Here is a 19,718-nt window from a genome sequence, read left to right on the forward strand (position 1 = left end):
CAAGATCTTGAAGCAGCAGAGCAATAAAAGACTGTGCCCATCTGAGAGACTGGAAGGTCTTAACTCCTCCAGCACCATCACCCACAACAGGACCTGTCCAAGGTGGTGGGGCTCAGCTCAGCTTCTGGAACTCACACACAGTGCCATCTGCAGACTAGACAAGCCGATAGGCAAGACTCAGAGACAGGGAGGTGGTGGTGAGTCAACAAGGGAGAGACCTGGAGAGGTGCCCTTGGTGCAGCCCGAGACAGGGGAGGAAATACCTGCAAGAGATGCCCTAGCACCTCTCTGTCTCCTGGCAGAGGTGAGGTAATTGTGGCTGTTTCACCATATTCAGCATCCTGCCATCCAAAAATTTCCTATGCTGAGGGCTGGCCTGGGATACATGATCACTTGCTGGACTGAGCTTTGCATTTTGTTTTACTAAGAATTGCTTGACTCGGGAGAATTTATACTTGGATATTAGAGAGACATAAACAGCCATAAAAATTCCAGCTCTGCTTATATGAATGATCCACTGATGTGTGTTAAATGCACTCTGTTGCTGCACTAAAGTCAATTTGCAATTGATCATATTGCATTTCTAGTGTCAGCAGATATGAAAACATGTCATTTACCAATGCTTAATGAACCTCTACGCTGACAAGACATAAATATCAATAAGCAGCTCTCCAGTTAAGGAGGTTAACCAGCAAAGTACTCAGTGAAAACATTAAAGAGGTAATCATCTGGCAATTGCCGTATAGATGGAGCAGCTGCCCTCAAGGATGACTAAACCTATGCAAAGAACCATTACAGTAAAAAAAGGGTAAAAAAAAAAAAATTAAAAAATGAAGAAGCAATTAACTCCATGTTGCAAGTTGAAAAATTCTATCTGAATGAAAAAAAGTAATTGCCTTTCTTGATTGCACTTGTACTCCTTTCCACGAGTACTTAAGGTAATCTCCTTGACAATGCTGGATATTTAGAAGGGAACAGCCAGAGCAGCAAGTTGTTCCAGTGCTTAATTTAAAAAAAAAAAAAAAGAAAGAAAAACCAAACCACTAACCACTTTGCATTGCTTTCATGGGTATTTTAATCCTAAGATCTTCCTCTTTTTTTTTTCCTTTTTTTTTTTCCTTTTTTTTTGTAGGACAAAGCTTTCAGTTTCCTGTAAAGTTAAAGGAACGCAATAAAGGGAACATTACCAGTGCTTAGAAGCACTTCATGAGAGTAAAACACAGCAGATTAAACTTTGCTTTATAGTTAATGGAGCAATTTAACAGTAGCTACATTCAGCAGTAGATTGAACATAAATTTCAAGTTCAATTCAGATTTTAAGCAGATGTAAATGGTGTTTATATTTAATCTATGAAGCCTAAGGCAGCCAGAGTTTTGTGAGCAATCACGGGAGTCTAAAGGAATTTAACCACTCACAGCCCAGATATACCCGCTACTTGTGGGTCAGGACACACACAATACCCCTTTTGCAGTCAGCTCTGCTGACCATGAAATGGGCCCATTTTGTACAGTCAAGGATAAGAATACAGTACAACTGAAGGTGATACTACAGAGTGCTGCCAGCAGAAATCACCTCTTCCATATACAATCCCCCAACCTGGGCATCCTTTCCCCATTTTACAACCATTCCCCACCCCTGGCAGACATTAACTGTCTTCTGCCTGCAGCAACCCCTGACCCATACCCCAGCCACTCGTGGGACAGAGTGGTCTCGCTCCTTGCAAGCCACTTCCCCTTGCCCAGATGACCCCATTAAATTGTAGCAGGCCAGTGGGTTTCAGCAGCGTGTCATTCTGAACCGGCACCTCACGACTTGCAGCTGTTTTGGAAAACCACTGCATGGTCATGTTATAAACAGTTACCTGAGGCAAAAGGAAAAATGTAGTAAAGCCAGAGGAAGAAAGATAATCTTCCCTTTCTGCAGAAGGAACATAGATGTTCAGAGACAGCAGGCATTCAAGGAAGTTGCTGTATTTTGTGCAGCTGTGGGAAAAAAACAAACAAGCACACAAAACCACCAGAAAAACAAACCATATGTATGAGACAGGAAAAGGGTTTTGTACATTAGAAGAATGCAATGAGCAACAGATTGCCTGTGCTCTGGCATAGTCTTTGCCATACATACTGACAGAGTACCAAATAAATCTTTCTTATTTTGGGTACCATCTCCAGCAAAAAAATCATCACAGAGATCAGATCCTCCACTCTGCTGTATACATCCTCTCCTATTTCAAAGCAAGTATGTTGCCCCTTGATAATAACAATCACCCACAGTTCTCATATCACATTTTTCATCAGATCAGCTGAGGTCAGTTTATTAATCCCATTTTGCAGCTTCAGAAACTGAGAAATGGGAGGGATCCTTCCCAGCAGCTTGAAAGGGAATCAGGGCTTCATTGGCCAGGGATGCTCCCCAGGATCATTAACCTCTTTGCTTGCAGCCAAAGCTGGACACAAGGTCAAATTCAAATGGCACAGGTGTATTGCTCAAGTTCTGAGGGACGCATCTCAAGGAATTCAGCATGACTTCCCTATTCTAGGCATTAGTATTCCCAAGTGTGCTGGAAGAATTTGTCTGGTTTTCATGCTAGTTGCTGCCAGTGCCCAAAGTTTTACTGAGCCTCCTCTTCTCTCTCTGGCTAAACAATCCCAGCTCCCTCAGCCTCTCCTCACAGGGCTGTGCTCGAAGCCTCTCCCCAGCCTTGTTGCACTTCTCTGGACACCTTCAAGTGTCTCAATGTCCTTCTTAAACTGAGGGGCCCACAACTGGACACAATATTCAAGGTGTGACCTAACCAGTGCCGAGTACAGGGGCGGAAGGACTTCCCTGCTCCTGCTGGCCACACTGTTCCTGATGCAGGCCAGGATGCCTGCTCACACATGCGCATGCCAAAGCTCTTTTTTTATTAGAGACCTGGGATGCAGGTTTTGCGTGTGGAAGGAAAGGAGGGAGACATAGAATCATGAAATTGTTAGGGTTGGAAGGGAGCTCAAGGATCACCCATTTCCAACTCCCCTACCATAGGCAGAGACACCTCACTCTAGATCAGGTTGCTCAGAGCCACATCCAGCCTGGCCTTAAAAACCTCCAGGAATGGGGCTTCTACCACCTCCCTGGGCAACCTGTTCCAGTGTCTCATCACCCTCATGGGGAAGAGCTTCTTTCTAATACCCAATCTGAATCTACCCATTTCTATTTTTTTCCATTCCCCTTTGTCCTATCATCACCTGACAGCCTAAAAAGTCCCTCCCCAGCTTTCTTGTAGGCCCCTTTCAGATACTGGAAGGCCACAATTAGGTCTCCTTGGAGCTTTCTCTTCTCCAGACTGAAAAACCCCAACTCCCTCAATCTGTTCTCATAGGAGGGCAGCTCCAGCCCTCTGATCATCCTCATGGCCCTTCTCTGGACACTTTCCAGCACCTCCATATCCTTCCTGTAATAGGGGCTCCAGAACTGGATGCAGTACTCCAGGTGGGGTCTCACCAGAGCAGAGTAGAGGGAGAGGTCTTTCAGGCAACAAGCTCTAGGTTTTGGAGTTGTTTTTAGCTTTTCCATTACTTTGGAATAAAACTCAAGTTGAAGGAGCGAGTTGTTGTAAGTTGACTTCAATATTTCCTACAGAGAACTTCAACCTCCAAGAGATTCCTCAAAGATATTATCTAAAAGGCAGCATTCTGGAGCTGGGCACTGCACAATTCTTCGTGAAATACCTCAGAGATCTGTAAGTGACAGTAAGAAGGGGCTGAGAGCAGGTATACCCTCTGTCTGCATTTTTTTTTTGTTCTGTGACATGTAACAGGCTGTCACAGAAGCCTTGTTTTCCGTTGCCAATAGTTAATTGTGTCCCAGTTACTATTTGGCCCACTGTGATTTCAAACCAACATGAAGAGTAACAAAACTGCAATCAGTAGCACAACCATGATATTCAGTTAAATAAGTCCCCCCACCTCAATTGCAGTTTGGCACAAATAACTCAGGAGCATGGCACATCACACAGAAGTATGCTAAAAATACATTTGCTTTCAGATGGGATTATGGATGGACGAGTAGTTTCTTCATAACTCACACCTGAACTTCAGAATCTTTGCCCACTACAGTAAGCTTTAATCAAATTAAAAAATTGCTCCCAGGTAAGATTATATCTCAACCTTATAGAGATGTCTTATTGTTGTTGTTGCTTTATGTAGAGGGGGACAAAGGGAAAAAAGAAAAAAGCTTTATGTAACTCTGTGACTGATTTTTCAGAAATGAAATAAAAGAGGTTTCATTTGCACTGAAGGATGAGATTTCCCTCTGGATTTGCTGCCCTCTAGATATCTTTCAGTATAAAACTGCTGTGCTTTTTAAATGGATTTTGCAATAATCTTCTTTAGCTGAGAATGTAGTGGGGATGGAATAAGCGAGTACAAAGACAGGCAAGAGGCAGTGTTTGAATAATTTGTCAAGATGCTTTTGTCAAAGCTAAGGCGTCTTCAGATGATGCCAGCTGTCCAACGGAAGGGGGAATTTATATGTGTCTATGGGGGAGAAAAGTCACTGCTAACGAAGTGCTGGGTGGTTGCTGTTATGGGACAACAGACAACATGCTCCATTTACTCTGCAAAAGGAGCAGTGAGATTATCAGCACATCATTCCCACACACTTCTTTGCCAATGGGCACTAGTACTGATGTGAGAAAACTGATGGGAAGTGGCATATTTCTACCCCAAAAATCCCTCACTATGTGTCTCTTGGATAACACAAGCTCTGCAAAGCTTTACTCTGTAATGCCAAGCTCAAGGTTGATAGTGCCACTTCAGACGTTCCAGATCTGTTTAGTTGTCTCTGCAGCAGAGAATAAAATAGGGTTGACAGAACCCTATTTCCTAAATTCTCAGTTTCCAGCCCTGCAGTAGTTCTGATCCTTCCCTTAGGTATGTCAAGAGAAAATACCTTATTAGAGGAATGTGCACAGGTGTACAGACACATAATGTAATAGGAATTTAAGAGAAAAATGCCATACAAAACAAGAGCAGGTGACTCATTATAAGATAAAACTAATAAGATGAGGATTACACTTAGGAGGGCAGCCTGTAACTGATAAAAGGTAACTATAAGTGAATTCTTCAGTTTGTTCAAAGCCAGTTGGGAAAAAAGATGTTGTTCAGAAAACCGAGAGCAAAAAGACTTCTAAAAATCCATTCAAATGAGACAAGACAATTTGTTCCAACATTGTCTCCATTTTGTGCCTTATCCAGGGTACTAAAACATCAGGAAAAAAATACACCAAAAAAGAAAAATAAATCTTTACTGTTTGATGGAGAAAATAAGATGCAGATTTTGGAGCCCCAAACCTTTATGTATGTGTCCTACCCAGATTTCAAGTAATTTGATTAATATGCAAACATTTCTATAGACTTAACCTCAGGCCAAATCCTGTAATAAAAAGTACTTTTTTCTCTCAGCCTAGACATAATAATCCTATTGATCCCAAAGAAGCAGCCATTGCAGGAAGTGCTGCTTGCACTTCAATGTCTGTAGGATGAGACCTTGTGATCTGACAGCCTGACAAAATTAAAAGTTGGCATGTAGAAAGCATCATTCATCAAGGGAAACTAAGGGAAAAACCAGTTATTAACTCTCAAGGTTGGTGTCAGATGATCAATATTATTAATTGCTTGTGGATAAGTTGAGACAGCAGTTCAGCACTTTGGCAATTATCTGAGATTCAATACAAGTATTAAACAGTAACAGTACTCAATCATGGGTGATTGAGAAAAGAAGCTCCCAATTCTGCTCACCTTTTGCAGGTGAAAGAGTTCCTTCAGACTAAAGTATTGCTACATAACCTCATGCCTGTGGTCAGAAAATGTGTGCATGAGAGTCAGAAAGGTAACATTTTGTCTGTCTTGACTTTCTAGACACTGGAAACAGACATCTCTAACTAGTACAAAAGGCCCTGCCTGAATGACATTTCCAGCCTTACTATAACCTAAATCCTCCCAAATCCTTCCAGACAGCCCGTTGCTAAGAGATTATCAGCAAATACATATGAAAACATGCATGCAAAGAAGAGTAGACTGAAAAGACATACTTGCACATGGTACTGCAGATACTTCTTAGGCTCCTAAAAATTGGTCAGAAAAAATGCCTGCCAAGTTTCCTAACTTCATCACCTATCCAATCCCAAATCCAGGCTTCACTTACCTGTTCAATGCCAGTTCTAAATCCTATAATGTTTTCCCACTGTGGTTACAAAACACCATAAATTCCTGATTTCTAAATTTTACTTCAAGCGTTTTAAGACTATATATCTGATCTGATCACTCCATTCTTGGACACTGGCTTCTGTGGCTAAACATCTTGTGGCTCTGGGGAATGGAAAGGATGCTGAACCTTCACTTCACATTGGATAAACTTGGGCCAGCCAAGAGTGTACAAATTCCCAAAGAAACATAATTTATATCAAATTTTGCATGTGTCCTCAAATATATCAAGCACTTTTATAAGTCCTTGGCCAGTATGGCCACACCTTGGCTGTTCTCACCAAAATTGGTGGGAAGAAAGAATAAGGGCTACATGGTTGTTAGTTGTGCCACTTGTTGCTTTCTTGAAAAGTGCTAGGTTGCTATAATGGAAAGTAGAGATGAGGAGACCGGTGGATGTAGCCTGCTTTGACCTCAGCAAGGCTTTTGTCATTGTCACCCATAACATCCTTATAAGCAAGCTCAGGAAGTGTGGGATAGAAGAACAGACAGTGAGACAGATTAGGAACTGGTTACACAACAGAGTGCAAAGAGTGGTAATCAAAGGTGCCAAGTCCAGCCTGAGATGTGTAACTAGTGGAGACCCCTAGGGATCAGTGCTGGGTCCAGCCCTGTTCAACAACTTTATCAGTGACACTGATGAGGGGACAGAGTGTCTGCTCAGCAAGTTTGCTGATGATACCAAACCAGGAGGCTTGGCTGATATGCCTGAAGGCTGTGCAGCCATTCAGCAAGACTTGGATAGACTGGAGAGCTGGGCAAAGAGGTTCAACAAGGATAAGTGCAGAATTCTGCACCTGAGAAGGAATAATAAACTGCACCAGTAAAGGTTAGGAGGTGATCTGCTAGAAAGCAGCCCCCTGGAGAAAGACCTGGGAGTCCTGGTGGACAACAAGTTACCCATGGGACAGCAATGTGCCCTTGTGGCCAAGGCAGCCAATGGGATCCTGGGGTGCATTAAGAAGAGTGTGTCCAGCAGATCAAGGGAGGTTCTCTTCCCCCTCCACTCTGCTCTAGTGAGACCCCACATGGAATATCGCATCCAGTTTTGGGCTCCCCAGTTCAAGAGGGACAGAGGTCTACTTGAGAGAGTCCAACAGAGGGCTACAAGGGTGATAAAGGGACTGGAGCACGTGCCCTATGCGAAGAGGCTGAGAAACCTGGGGCTTTTTAGTCTGGGATCTATTGAATATATATAAATATATGAGGGCTGGGTGTCAAGAAGGAAGGGACAGCCTCTTCTCACTTGTGCTCTGTGACAGACAAGGGGCAATGGATGTAAACTACAGGGCAGGAGGTTCCATCTCAACATGAGGAAGAACTTCTTTAGTATAAGGGTCACAGAGCACTGGAACAGGCTCCCCAAAAAGGTTGTGGAGTCTCCTCTGGAGACTTTCAAGACTCATCTGGATGTGTTCCTGTGTGACCTGTGATAGATTCTATGGTGCTGCTCTGGCAGCAGGGTTGGTCTAGATGATCTCCAGAGGTCCCTTCCAACCTCTAACATCCTGTGATCCTGTGCAATTAAAACATCTTATAAAAAATAAAAAAATTAAAAGAAACCCAAAAAAACTTCATCCAACCACAAAACTGTATCAAATGAGCTGGAAAAGTACAGTGAAAAGGAAGCATTCTGTGAGAGCCCAGGATCCATAGCTGTGACTTACATAAGTGAAGTATAAGCAGTGTCTTCTATAAAAGAGATTTTATTTTCCTTTCATGATCCAAACTCAGAGTGAAGGTGGGTTCACTTGCCAGATGTATTATTCAAAAAAAGGGATAATAATTTCTAGTCACTGAGCTAAGCCACCTTCAGTGTGCACAGGACCATGATTTTCCTCCCATTCCACTGCCAACATCAACTATGAGCCTAACCCAAGTGAAATCTCTCCTTCCAGCAAATAACACCTGCTAAGGTACCTACTCTGCTGAGGCAGAATGACTGATTGAAGAGGTTGCCTAAGCTTTGTGCTGACATATCCAAGCTGTGACAGCATCTGGAGGAGCAAAGAAATGGTAAAAATCAACTCAAAGGATTACAAGAAGCAGTAAAATTGATGTGCAGGCAGAGGTGCTTCATTTCCAATCTATTTTAGTCCAGTTCATCCCAGAAATTTGCAAGTGAGAGATTTTGGTGTTGCTTCAAAGCAAGAAAGATATACAGACAACTGAGCAGAGAGAGCCACAGATGTAGAAGGGGAGAAGATAAATGATTGGTACAGATTCATCAGAAGAATCATGTTTTCATATACACTGCACAAACCTGTTATGTTATCTCCCACTTCAGGAAGCCAAAATTATCCCATTCACTTTCTCTCTGTGCATTTACTTTTGGCAGTTTTCCTCTGGGAAAACACTGGGAGACACTCATCCAGCACAATAACCTCTGCTGTATTCCAAGCTCCAAGGTCATGTCCATAAGTGAGAGCCAGGGAACACAGCTGGACCTGTCACCATATCTGGCTGACCACAGTGTGCTGTTACTTTTCAACAGCACATGGCATCTGGCAGGAGAGTACTCCTTAACTGGACATCAGTTCAGTCGCTTAGTGGTCTCAGATGAGAGAAGTTCACTTACAGCCTTATGTTGCAATCATATCCTATCAACATAACTGATCTCCAGACCATCAAATTGTGATGGTGTTACCATTTATTTGCACAGAGCAAATCTTGAATATAGCTTTATTCAGCACTCTTGACTGCAAGAGCTAATATATAGAGAGGAAAATCAGGACTGCCTAACTGGCAGCTAAAGAGGGCCTTGTCTTTGTGGTGTAGAGGCACGCCACTTTGTTCTTGCTTTTTCCAGTGAGCTCCTGCGCAAATCCCCTGCTACTGCTGTTTCCGTATCCTGTTGCTGCATGGATCTAAGCATGGAATAGTGGCCATGTATAAACTGCTAGTTGTCAAGGTCTGCTTGGCTTTTTCATCTCTGTGCACTCTATTTGATAAATATGTTTTTTTCCTCTGTATATGTAAATTTGGAACAAATAAGCAGGCTCTGTTTAAAGCTCCAGTCATTCTCACCATTTATATACAGAAAAAAAGCTAAACTAATCAAAGCAACTGAAGAATATTACATTCTGGGCAATTACAGAGGTGAAATAATATTGTTTAATGATCGAGTTGATGCAATCACCTTCTCACCAGAGCCATCAGCCCACACTAGTGAGAGTTGGATCCCACACTAGTGAGAGTTGGATTCTCACTAATGTAAGTAAAATTAATCCCATTGGTGTTAATTGAGTCTACACCCACTGAAAATTTACCTTTTGCTTCTCTGCAATGACTTCTGCTTCCTCATGTCTCAAGGGTGATCAGGGAATTGTGGATTTATATAGTCCCTATGGCACTTTTCAGACACTCATTGTTGCTGCACTTTTTCTGTTGCCCCAGTTTTAACCCTCCCACCTCCTTTTAAAACTTTGACCATATAATTTGCTTAAGAGTCTAAATTAGATACATCTATAAAGAGCAGCTGGGTCAGCCAGACTTTATTTGAGAATGTCATTACTCCCACATGAAACTTCCCCCATCAATCCCACAGCAGCTCTCATGTTTTGTATGTCTCCCAGGCCAACCTTACTGAAATTGTGGGGTTTTTCATCTTTCAAAAGGGAGGAAAATGGGAGGACATAAGAAATCACCACTCAAGTGATGAAGATTGAAATTCTCCAGGGAAACAGAGTGAGAAAGTATTCACATTTCCACAGATTTCAGGGAACTTCAAAGGTGTAAAGATTTATCTGGAGAAGAGCAAAAAAGTAAGCTTTTAGCTTATTCTTAGCTCAATTCCAACTATAAGTTAATTCTGGTTTTGCAAAGTTCAGAAATATTCAAGATGCTCCTGAGGTTGGGAACATCATTAACAGGTCTCCTGTATGGCCTTTCCTGTGGGTACTTGAAGAAAGCTCTTTCCGGGTCAGTGGAGTTAAAAGGATTACATCTGCAGTAAAGCTGGGATGCTTGTCACTTTCTTAACCTGAAAGTTAAACGGCAAGTATACCTAGTTTCTCTCTGTAGTCAGTTTGATGAAAGGCACTTTCAGAGGGCAATTCATTTCATGTTGTAATAGGTATTAAAATTAGGCTGATTTTTTTACCCTCTGGAGCTGCTTACCTAGATATTTAACTCTAAATGTCTCCAGGTGCCAGGCCTGTATTTTCAGCCACAAGGGACTGGATTCAGTTGGAGGTGCAGATGCCTCTTGCCACTTACATGTAGATGCAAGTGATGTGTGTGTGTGTGCTTGCAACTGTTGGGAGATTCTGCCAATACAGTAAGCAAACTCTTGAGAAAATTCAGCCTATCCTCAAGCAGACAGCTAGGTTTGGTTGCATAAACTGACAGCTAGAGATGTTTGATGTGGCCTACAGCTGCCAAACTCTCGATGTTCCAGTTACTTCAGGGTATCTCAAATGGCACCAGACATCTAATTTTAAGCAATTTAATTGAGCTTCTGGTGCTTGCACACCTCTCTGGACCCCTATGGCTGTAATAACTGACCATCATTGACTATGAGCAGACCACAGACAGCCATTTCACTGGTAGACACCTCCATGCAGATGCCAGTGTTTGCCTAAGTCTCATGCTAAAACCTACCTTGGTTTTACGTGTCAGTTGTGGCAGAGCAGCAACACAGTAAAGTGCTTTTTATCCTGTGTATCCCACCACATACACCCTATTTTGCCAAGAAGGACGCAGAGATAACACAAACAAATCTAGCACCACTGGTCACTTGCCACTGGCACTGCAGAAACAAGCTCAGGGACAAACCCTGCTCAGTGGATTAATCAGTTTAAAAAACAAACAAAAAAGTTAAGTCATTGATGTAACAGGAAACAGAACCTGAGGCCTGGAGGCAGCATCTCCAGTAGAGTCAGTAACAAAGCCTAAAGAGTCTCACACTTCCTGCTCTGGCATCATGACCACAACTGCTGTAAGAGATAGGGGTCTCATACTGAACTCTGTGCTCTGTCCCAATTACACGCGGAAGAGAGCAAAATTACCTCTTTGAATTTCATCAGAAAGTGCACAGGCTTGTATTACCATGGTAATAAAAGTAATGCACATTTGTTGAGCTCCAGTGGGGCATATCAACAACAGCAGCGGTGTGTTCTGAAAAAAAAAAAGTGAATCATTTAACAGCTATACCAAACTTCAGATGCTTTCATCTACATCCCAGTGTGGTAAAGAAAAGAGGTACTTTCAGTTCAGACTTATTATCATTTAACTGCCTGGTTTTTAAAGGAATGGTAGGAGACATTTTAAATATGAGTGCAAGGAAGGGCTCTTCAATCTCATGAGCCAATCTAATGTTAAGTAATACACTCACCTGTGGTAAACTAATATGAGGAGGAAATCAACTCTAAGAAACCAATTATAGTTCTGTACCTCTGTCCTTCAGGATGTGAGCTCAAAGTCAAGTAAGCCCCCAGAAACCAGTCTCCAGGACTTTCTGGGTATCTGAAGAGTAAACTTGTTTTCAGAAGATCTAACTGGGGCATCCAGACTGAAAAAGCAAGATGGCAACATGGTGTGGTCAAATGAAAGCAGAAGGATAAAAGCCAGAAGGAAAAATTACGAAGATCAAACTGGCTTCAGCAATTGAAATTCCAGCCAAAGCAGGGCAGTGAACAGAATGAAGTATTAATCCAACTGCAGATACTGTGAAACAAATATTTGCCTACCTAATAAAATTCAAACTGATACAGTCTTGTCATCCTCTCAGGATACCAGCTCCCAGTACCTATAGCAGAGATGTTGTAAGGCTCCATCATGCACTCTTTATGATGTGCAGCAAAAAAAATTAAGTGTCAAGAAGGGGGCTCACTTGCAGTGTCCTATTTGGGACTGCACCATTTTATGCTGAACTTATTCTGGCAAGATGATCAGGAAATGTATCTTCATTTTTCTGATAGCTGGAGCCCAGCCAAACATTCACAAGTTGGACATCTTAGAATCATAGAATGGTTTGAGTTGGAAGGAACCTTAAAGATCATTTAGTTCCAACTTCCCTGCCATGGGCAGGGACACCTCCTACTAGAACAGAATGCTCAAGGCACCATCCAGCCTGGCTTTGAACACTTCCACTTTGAACACCTCCACAACTTCTCTGGGCAAGCTTTTCCAGTGCCTCACCACTCTTGTGGTGATGAATCTCTTCATAATGCCTAATCTAAATCTATCTCTTCCAGTCTGAAGCCATTACACTTCACCCTATCACTACATGCCTTTGTAAAAGGTCTCTCTCCAGCTATCCTGTAGGCACTCTTCAAACACTGCAAGGCTGCTCTAAGGTCTCCCTGAAGTTCTTTTCCTCTCCAGGCTGAACCACCCCAACTATCTCAGCCTGTCTTCATAGGAGAGGTGCTGCAATCCTCTCATCACCTTCATGGCGCTCCTCTGGACCTGCTCCAATAGTTTCATGTCAAGAGGAATTCACAAGATGTTACTGATGACTGACACAAATCTTTTCTTCAAGACTGTGCCCATAATCTCTTTCCCACTCCATAGTAATGCTACTGAGGAGGAAAGTTTTCTGTCTTAATGATGAATAAAGTGAGTTTGAGAGTTCCTCTAAGCAACCATTATCTATATCTTATTGCGTTATCCAGCCCAAAGTAGTTTTGAGAATAGGAACAGATGTCAGAGCTGTCTTGCTATTCTGCTGGTACAGAAGTAACAAGATCACTGCATGTTGGTCTGAGATTAAGACACAGAAACCAGTTCTGAAGAAACATTTGATGATGGCATTGATGTGCAAATGGTCAAATTCTTTACAGGGTCTTAGTTCTCTTGAGCTTTGACAATTACAAGTATTTTCATAAATGGAAAGGAAAAACTCAAATCTATTAACCTTGAAGTTTTAGAAATTCAATTCTACTGAGTTACTGTGTGATGCTATGAGCCACAGCATCCAATGACATAAACAGGGGAGACTTTTCTTACAAAGAGGACTGAAAAACCTGAGCAGTGTGACCCTCAGGACTGTTGGTGAACTGAGTGAATCAGCCACACTGCTCTGCTGTATGCAGCCATGGCTAACCTGATTTTGCATCAAAATTAGCTAATTTAAAAATGTCCTGGGCACCTCTACACCATTCTTTCCTCCCTTATGTGACTGCATAGAAAATTTAAAGGAAAGGGTGGAACACAGTCTTTCTAAAATCTGCAGTCTAGTTTATCATCCTTAAATATGGCATTTCTCCAGGCATCTTGTGGGCTGATGCTGTTCACTACCACATTCCAAATAAAAGACTTGAAGTGCTGTATATGGAAGTTATTGATATGAACACAGAACAGAGCAAAGAGAAAACCAGCAGGATTATTCAAGAAGTCTTTAATTTTTATTTACTTAGTTAGTTTGTGTCATTTAATGCTACTATAAACCAGAGAACACTGCGATGTTGAGATATACAGACCTCAGGAGTGAGGCATAGCATTTTATGCCTTCTAATGAGCTTTCCTGGTACAACTGACTGTAAATGGGCACCAGAGTCAGTACAACTGTGAGCTGACAATGTTATGAGGAGACAGAAGCAGGTAAAGAGGAAGATGAGCAACAGCACACCTGAAAGAGGGAGGCAAGGACAGGGATATCCTAGGAATGAGGGAAGAATACATGGAAGGAAATATCAGAAGAAATGGAGGAGGAAGTCTAACAGGCAAGAACAAAGGACAAAGAAGTGGACAGAAGAAAGTAGTAGTTCTGCTGTTCAATTTGCATAAAATTAAGATAGAAAAAAAAACCACAACAATTTTAAGGATAAAGGCATGGATTATGATGACATTTTTCTCTCAGCTCACCCAGAGTATTCACTGCAAACATACAGGGATGTTGCTACACATTGAGACTGTTGACACTACAACTGTATTTAATTAATTCATGCATTGGAAGGGGGGAATTAATACATTGCCTCTTCTTTCTTCTTCTGAAGTTAGATTGTTTGGCCATGTTAATTTTCTATTTCCCTGTACAGGTACAGGAGGTACCAAATTCCTCCTGTTGCATAGCTAATTCAAGACACTTTTTTTGTTTTTTTTTAAATAGAACTCTAGGTAGCTCTGGTGAGTCACACTGACAGTGGCAAAGAAGAATCAGCCAGCCAGCCCCTACCTTTACCTAACAAGTTGAAAGGTCTTAATTTTTTTTTCTTTCCCACAAAGCTGCAATCTTGGTGATATACCTGCAGGAAGATGTCCCCACCAGAACTGACACTGATGCTCCTCAAATCCGAGTTTCTGTCCTACTATAGTTCCCCAGAATGATCTTTACATCCTCTGCAGGACTTTAAAATCAGTATGTCATCATTCTGCACAATATTCACCTTTTTGGACATAAAACCTAACAGACACACACAAACAATCTGTGGCTAACTTTTCTCAGAGGCTGGAGAACAGTCACTCTTCCTCTTTCTTGGAATTCCACCTTCTAGGGAAGCTGAAAGCAAGGCTTGGTGTCATAAGGTAGGACCACAGAGCAGGAACAAGTCATGGGACCGATGCAACATGGCGATGCCAAGGATGATCAGGGCTTTTTGGACATGCAGTCTGACATGGTCACATCAGCCAAGAGCTATGCAGCAAGATCCCCTCTCTTTAATTCACAGCATCCTACATAGGCTAAAGTTCCTTTGAAGTTTATTTAGACTAAACCTCAAAGCAACGGTGGTTGCTGCTTCTCCCATGGCCCGGCTGGCCCAGCTGGAGTTCCTGTAGATTATTGATGAGGCATGTTTTTCCTTTGCAGAAACCTTGCTCTTTAGAACATATCATAGCATCATACTCCCAATGTTATTGAAACATTGTTTTCAACCAGCTTAGAAAACATGTCTTTTGAGGATGTCTTTACCTCAAATTATCTCAGTCCCATTTTTAACTTTGAGTATAATTGTTACCCTCCACTTTTCCAATGGAATAGCTGGGTTTAATTAGGGAAAGCATATTTTTGTTGCAGATCAGCTATTTCATGCTAAGCTCCTTCAGAACTTTTCAGTGTACCATCTGGAGTTGATGATTTGCTGCTTTTTAAATTATCGATTTGTTCCAGCTCTTCTTCTGACACATCTTGATTACCAGAAAAGAGCAAGTCCCAGTAGGTACTGCTCTGATATTCTCTGTGTTGAAGAATGCTGCAAAGAAATAATTTAGATTCGCAGCAATGCCTTTATGTTCCTTAATTTCTGCCTTTAATTTTCAGTGATTGACTTTCTGAACTACAAATTAATTATTCTTATTCTTCTGACTGACAAATCTGAAGCATTCTTATTTTATACCTTTGGCTGTTTGCAGTCCACTATATTTAATTCCCCTTTCATCTAGTCTTTGTGCTGATTAATAAACCAATGTATTGGAAAGACAATGTTAGATTTTCAAATTTGGAAGGATTCCCATTTGATTTTAAAAAAATAAATATCTCCAGCCCTACCATTCAGTTCTACTGCTTTCTTCTTTGCTTACCTAGTATTACTTTTGTTAGCAATATACATGCCCTCCAGACTCTTACTGTTCTTAAGTGGAATTCATGGTGTCTTTAAGGAATTTGCTTCCTGTGATCCTCCCTTGGGAGCTTTCATGATTAACTCTCAAAATGAACAAAACCTAGATGTTCTGAAGTTCAAATTTCAGTTACCTGTCTGTACTTTGTTTCTCAATAAGCTACTGGACCACATTACATGCACATGTCTGTTGGAAGTTTCAGGTGCAATCTTGTCTTGAATTACTTCCTGCACATTGCTTAAGATTAAGAACCAATAATCAGAATATCAGGTGTCTAAAAAAGGGAAAATTTTATCTGACATTCCATACCTGCTTATGGCTCTGGACCAGGCTTTAAAAAGAAAGTATCTGCATCCTGTTTCAGACCTACCAAGGTCATAAAATAGGCAGTAGCAGGCAAACCTGAAGTGTGTAATGCATACCAGTAACAACCTGTTGGTGGAAGCTAATTTTCTGAAACAGCACAGTGATTATAGTGGAAAGGCTGCATGTGAGGGAGGCTAAGCCCATACCGTCCATCTCAAATGAAGTGCCTGACCACCAGGCAGGGCAGCAAACACCAGGAGTGAAGAGAGCACACATTTTCCCACTTGTTTGGGCAAAATTACTGGCTCAGAGAGAACTGCAAAGCTTCTGGGATGGAAAGAGGTCTGATATGATAGCCTGCTAGTTGGTGGTCTCAGAGGAGAGAGGTCTTCTACATCTGAGTCATTGTGCTGATCCTCAGCACCATATTTCATCCAAGAGTTCAGTACAAAATAGTCCCTAAAGCAAAATATGTGACTTACTGTTTGGTGCCTGCTAAGACTCCTCTTTAATGCATAGGAAGCACTTATGTTTCCAAGACAGAGATTTGCAGTACAACACTGATCAAGGTAAAGTCACAGCCTGTACCTTAAGCCACCTCCTGCTCACAATACTTGTTCCTGAGGCATGGACTCAACCATGATCCAGCCCCAGCCCTAACACCTGAGAGCTCTTTAGCTGTGAGCTGAACTGAACCTCACATCCACAGAAAAAATAAAAATGGTATTTGAACAGACTTGCTTTGTGCTCCTTTATTTCTGTTATGCTCATTACTAAACTGAAGCTTCTTCATTATTTTGCTCAGATTTCTTGATGCTGACACACCTAACTATTGCTGGAAGTCAGAGTTCCTCAGATCGTTGCCTATCCAGCTCCCTTCTCGTGCACTGCCGAATAATTATTCATGCAGTCAAAGCCCCCACAGTGTGTCAGCTGAGTTTTACATCATTTATTGGTTGTAAGTAGGTGAAAAAGAAAATATTAAAATCAGCATACCTCCGGGCTCTGAATTACTGTTAATGATTTAGGAAGAGAGGATAATAAATGTAGCACAGCAGACATGATTCTGAAATCCTTATACCGCTGGACTTTCTAGAAGTGGGTTCACACAACATGTGGTTTGGCCACACTCCCCATGGATGCCTCTCTTCTCACCAACCACTTCAATAGTGGCCATGCTCACTTCAGCCACAGAGAGCTGGGTGCCACAAACTCAAAATGGTTTTGCAGCAGAACAATGGCTGCAGTTAATGAGGCCTTTTAAGTCATTCAAACACCTGCGGTAATCTTGCATTCTGTATCTGTGCCTAAACCTAGAAAGACCTAATTTTGGAAATACCCATTCAGATAGAAAAGAGCTCAGGTAGAAGACTCTGGAGATTTTGAACTGCTGATTTGTGTCACATACAAAATCCTGGTCACTGTCTGGTTACACATACAGAAATGTTCAGAGACATAAACCCTCCTGCAACTAGGGAAAAGGCCTTTACTGAACTCTACCATATTGAACTCTACCAAATACCCAGTCTGGTGACTTTGTGCTCCTACAGCCACTGCCAGGACATCCAATGACAAATTCTAGCTCCTGATGTTCTTTCCTGGCCACATTTGAAGCCTCTGAACCCAGCCAGAGGATACTAATAAAACAGTGAATCAACAGAAAACATCACCACAACATTCTGACCTCTTGCTCTGTTGAAGCACCTCAGACTGAAAGAAACTCAAATTCCCCTTTGCCACTTCCAATTTTCCCATCCTGAGCTGACTGCAGACTCACATGCCTGCTGTGGCCCACCAATGAAGGAGGACAGTGGGTGCCTGGTGCCCTGAAACATGGGGGTGAGGGTGCCCCAGAGCCACACACCACATTGGGTGCTTGCAGTACCTCTGCTCCATGTATCCCATACCTGCTGTACACCAGAGGCAAAATGGCATTACACCCCACACTCAGCCCCACTTGAGTCCTTACTATGGAGTAACACAGCCACCCTTGCACTTACCTTTCCCAGACACGTGTGTTTGGGGATAGGCCGCCTTGGAGGATGGCAGAGGGAAGTTGGCAGGCAGTAGGTCCCCAAGGAGCCCCCGCGAGTGGGTGCACAGCTCCCCACCCCTCGCAGCAACAGAGTGGGCACCCGCCAGATGCCTGGCTTTGGCACCGTGCTTCTCAGGCAGTTGCTCCGGTGAGGTCAATGAGCTGTGAAGCTGCTCCCTGCGTCAGCGTTACCATCTCGCCAGCCATGCAGACCAAGGAGAAAACATCGCCTTCAAGCATTAGCATCATCTCCATCGAGGGCATAGGGTTGTATGTCAGGGAATGTCATTACATACCAGACCGGGATATGCTCCAGGTTCAACACTAACACCTTCTTCTCCCATAAGGAAACGAGAACCACAAAGAATAACATGCAACACAGAGGGAAAACAGGGAGGACCGCATTGAAAGATGCTTCTGGGTCAGAGCTGTGTCGCTTCCCCGGTTCAACAGCACCATCTCCTGGGTAGCCTCGACCACGCCGCCCGGCTGTCAGCAGCTCAGCCCCGAGAGCTTCTCCCCAAGGAGACCCTCGGCAACCTTCCTCTAGAGCCACATAAAATTGCTGTCTTATTTGCTTTTTTTTGCTTTACTTACAAGCAGCATAAGAATTCTTGCACCTGTTTCCTTTCACACATATTGCTTGCCTCTCATGGAGCATCACAGGTAGTTGAGCAAATACATGAAATACTGAAGAATGCTAGATTCTGTGTATCTTTTAAATCACCAGTACAAGACATTCCAGAATACCAGCCCTAAAGCTGACCTCTTCTGTGTTGTGAGGATTATACATGGAGCACATTCTCTTTGAAGTCATCAAAGAGCATTGCATCTTGGAGAATACCTAAATTTCTTTAAGCAAAACAAATCTCCAAACCAAAACTATAAAAAACCCCACTCTGAATCTACATGAAGAGCGGTTTAGATTTTTGACAAGAAAAATGGTGGATAAGAAAGGAAAAATTTTGATTTCATAGTATTACCATTCAACAGTGAAATCATGTATGACCATCAGTATTTCAAAGATGTTTATTGTAGTAGCATGTGTTTGAAAGCTCTAAAATGCTTCTTGATATACCCCTGAAAAGCATGGTTTTTTCAATCATTAGATCTCTGGTTTAAGACCAAAGTCTCCAAAATTTTATACTTTCTATAGCTGTTATAGTGCATGCAGCGAATCACTTCTCTGTATTGCAGTCTATATCTGTCTGAAAAAAATGAAGATTCAAGGGCCTTATTTCACTGTTTTGAGGCTAAATTGTACATAAAATCCCTCAGGCTTTGAAGAATGTGGTTATACAGCAAGCAAAAAAAGTGTAATTCAATGATTTGTTTTCCAATTTAATGTTCGTTCAAAGCCCCTTTTGACTTGATTCATTGTTAAATGTAAAGTAAAATTTTGCAGTGGCTCATCTGCAAAAGATGCTAAGCCAGCCCTCTGTGCAAGCTTTGCATCAGAAGGGACAACATCTAACTGCAAAACCACAGACGTACATGCCAGCATCTCAGCCTATGTGCAGGAGCAGTCTCATGGCTTTTCATGTAGAGTAGATGCACGTCGTGGGTTAAGGAACAGCTGTCCAACCAAAGAGAGATCCTCCCGGGGGACTGGGCAGTCCGTCTGTCCCAA

At 42.3% G+C, this 19,718-nt stretch overlaps 1 protein-coding gene across 4 annotated transcripts in view; it reads right to left on the reverse strand.

Moving 5' to 3' along the window:
- The window catches only part of LOC104306868 (protein TUNAR), a 192,869-nt gene that overhangs the window by 152,746 nt on the left and 20,405 nt on the right, over positions 1–19,718 (reverse strand). For 3 of the 4 annotated variants that reach the window (XM_054161882.1, XM_054161885.1, XM_054161878.1), the window contains exon 1: positions 18,054–18,510. The exons of the other annotated variant lie outside the window; for it this stretch is intronic. The gene's annotated coding sequence lies outside the window, so the exon portion shown is untranslated. Of the gene's footprint in view, positions 1–18,053; positions 18,511–19,718 lie in introns of those variants that run through there. 4 annotated transcript variants of the gene reach the window in all.

The sequence above is a fragment of the Dryobates pubescens genome, chromosome 5, assembly GCF_014839835.1.
Source record: "Dryobates pubescens isolate bDryPub1 chromosome 5, bDryPub1.pri, whole genome shotgun sequence".
Taxonomy (NCBI): domain Eukaryota; kingdom Metazoa; phylum Chordata; class Aves; order Piciformes; family Picidae; genus Dryobates; species Dryobates pubescens.